This window comes from Helianthus annuus, chromosome 17 (assembly GCF_002127325.2).
Source record: "Helianthus annuus cultivar XRQ/B chromosome 17, HanXRQr2.0-SUNRISE, whole genome shotgun sequence".
Lineage (NCBI taxonomy): Eukaryota > Viridiplantae > Streptophyta > Magnoliopsida > Asterales > Asteraceae > Helianthus > Helianthus annuus.
The window spans coordinates 143351408-143354919 of record NC_035449.2 but is presented as its reverse complement, the minus strand read 5'-3'; positions in this window follow the sequence as shown (position 1 = coordinate 143354919).

Here is a 3512-nt window from a genome sequence, read left to right as displayed (position 1 = left end):
GGGGTGAGTGTTCACTTATAGGCGAGCATGTCTTCGCGATGCATTATTTTGATTCATTTACTTTGATTAGTCACTGCGTGTCATTTGTTTGTTTGAGGTAACGAACTAATGATCGCTTTTATTGTGTTTTGTCGATGTTTTCAATGCCTCTTTTGTTTTTCCAATGATCGATCCCGCTCGTGGACGAGCATTCAATCTGAATGCAAACGAGGCTAGAGTTGACAACCTCGTTGTCAATGGTACCTTCGTTGTCAACGGAACGTTTCTTGTTGATAATCAACCCGCATCTATTCTTTTTGATTCTGGTGCCGATCGAAGTTTTGTTTCGTTATCTTTTGAACCTTTGCTTGCGATACCTAGAACTAAATTAAGGAAACCCTTATCTGTCGAAGTTGCTACTGGTAAACCTCTTGTTCTCGATTCTGTTATTCGTGATTGTCAGTTAAACCTTGATAACCATCTTTTTCCCATCGACCTCACGCCGATGCAACTTGGGAGTTTCGATATTATCGTGGGGATGGATTGGCTAACCAAATATCATGCTGAGGTGGTTTGTTTCGATAAGATTGTTCGTATTCCTTTGTCTTCTGGCGATATTTTGGAAGTTTGTGGAGAGAAGCCGTCTGGCGGTTTGAAGCTTATGTCGTGTACAAAGGCCCAAAGATATTTGAGAAAGGGATATGTTGCTTTTCTAGCACATGTCACCGAGGAGAGAAGCAAAAGTAAGAGTATCCAGGATATTCCGATTGTTCGGGATTATCCAGAGGTGTTTCCCGATGAACTGCCTGGTTTGCCTCCAGTTCGTCAAGTTGAGTTTCATATCGACCTTGTACCTAATGCCAACCCGATTGCGAAAGCACCCTATCGTCTTGCACCGTCAGAGATGCAAGAGTTATCGAAACAGCTTCAAGAGTTATCTGATAAAGGATTCATCCGTCCGAGTTATTCACCTTGGGGAGCTCCTGTCCTCTTCGTGAAAAAGAAAGATGGGTCTTTTCGAATGTGTATCGATTATCGTGAGCTTAATAATCTTACCATCAAGAATCGATATCCCCTACCTCGAATTGATGATCTCTTTGACCAGCTGCAAGGTGCTTCATGTTTTTCTAAGATCGATCTGCGTTCTGGGTATCATCAACTTCGTGTTCTCGAAGAAGATATTTCCAAAACTGCTTTCCGCACGAGATATGGGCATTACGAGTTCACAGTCATGCCTTTTGGCTTGACGAATGCTCCAGCTATCTTTATGGACTTAATGAATAGGGTCTGTAAACCTTATTTAGATAAGTTCATTATTGTGTTCATCGACGATATCCTCATTTATTCGTAGACTCGAGCCGATCACGAGCAACACCTTCGCTTAACGTTGGAACTCCTTAAGAAGGAACAACTTTACGCTAAATTCTCCAAGTGTGAATTCTGGCTTAAAGAAGTTCAGTTTCTAGGTCATATAGTCAACGAGCAGGGTATTCATGTGGATCCATCCAAGATTGTTGCTATTAAGGATTGGAGTACGCCAACGACGCCGACAGAGATTCGATCTTTTCTTGGTCTTGCTGGTTATTATCGTCGATTCATTTCCAATTTCTCGAAGATTGCGGTTCCACTCACAGCTTTGACTCAGAAGAATAAGCCTTTTGAGTGGGGACCCAAGCAAGAAGAAGCGTTCCAAACGCTGAAGCAGAAGTTATGTAATGCTCCTGTTCTATCTCTGCCCGAGGGAAACGATGATTTCGTTGTCTATTGCGATGCATCCAACTTAGGCCTTGGTTGCGTCCTCATGCAACGAGGTAGAGTTATTGCATATGCATCTCGACAGCTGAAAATCCACAAGAAGAACTATACGACTCATGACCTCGAGTTAGGAGCTGTGGTTTTCGCGCTTAAGATCTGGAGACACTACCTCTATGGAACGAAGTGTGTGGTTTTCACAGACCACAAAAGTCTTCAGCATATTCTTAATCAGAAAGAGCTGAACATGAGGCAACGACGTTGGGTTGAACTCTTGAACGATTACGATTGCGAAATTCGCTACCATCCTGGTAAGGCGAATGTCGTGGCCGATGCGCTTAGTCGAAAAGAGCGAGTCAAGCTTCATTCTGTTCAAACACTATCTGATCTTCAATCTCGTGTTCTTCAAGCTCAGCAATTTTTTGTTTCACAGAAGTTGATGGTTATGGAATTACCACATCAGCTTGAGCTTAAACTCGAGGCAAAAAGCGATGGTTTGCTTTATTTCAAGGATCGTTTGTGGGTCCCGAAACAAGACGATCTCCCCACCCTAGTGATGGAGGAATCTCACAAGTCCCGATATTCTATCCATCCTGGTGCTGATAAAATGTACAAGGATCTTCGTACTAAGTTCTGATGGCCTGGTATGAAGAAAGATGTTGCCTTGTACGTATCGAAATGCCTATCTTGTCTTAAATTCAAGACTGAACATCAACGACCTTCTGGTTTGCTTGTACAACCAGAGATACCAGTTTGGAAGTGGGAGAGCATGGCAATGGATCTCATCACCAAGCTACCGCGTACTTCTAAAGGTCATGATGCTATCTAGGTTGTTATCGATCGATTAACGAAGTCAGCTCATTTTCTCCCGATTCGCAAGGACCTATCTGCTGATAAACTTGCAAAGATTTATGTTGATGAGATTGTGTCACGACATGGTGTTCCTTTGGATATCATTTCTAATCGTGATGCTCGATTTTCATCACATTTCTGGAAAACCATGCAATCTGCTATGGGAACCCAACTAAATCTAAGCATTGCTTATCATCCCCAAACAGATGGTCAATCCGAGAGGACAATTCCAACTTTGGAGGATATGCTTAGAGCATGCGTGATAGACTTTGGTGGTAATTGGGATTCTCATCTGCCAATGATCGAGTTCTCTTACAACAATAGTTATCATGCTAGCATTAAAATGGCACCATTCGAAGCTCTCTATGGTCGAAAATGTCGTTCACCTGTCTGTTTGAACGAGGCCGGTGAAGCTCAGCTTACTGGACCTGAGCTCGTTCTGGAAACAACGGACAAAATCAAGAAAATTCGCGATAATCTTGTGACAGCTAGAAGCCATCAAAAGAGTTATGCGGATTTAGGACGCAAGCCCTTAGACTTTCAAGTCGGAGACCGTGTCCTGCTCAAGCTTTCACCTTGGAAAGGAGTCGTGAGATTTGGAAAGAAAGGAAAACTTGCACCTCGATATGTGGGACCATTCAAGATTGTGGAAAGAATTGGGAAAGTTGCCTATCGACTAGAGCTACCTCCAGAGCTTGGAAATATTCATCCGACTTTTCACGTGTCCAAAGATAACAAATTAAAGGTCAAGTTAAACGATTAATGCGATTATGTGTTTAGGTGTTCTCTTTTTATGAGATCCGATTTTTGTTATCCAAATCCTCATAGAATCTTCCATAATATCCTCATATGAGGGATTCATAATAGGATATCAAAAGGTACTATCTTAAATCCTTGATGGGTTCCTACGTGGTAGTTAAGACCTTTGG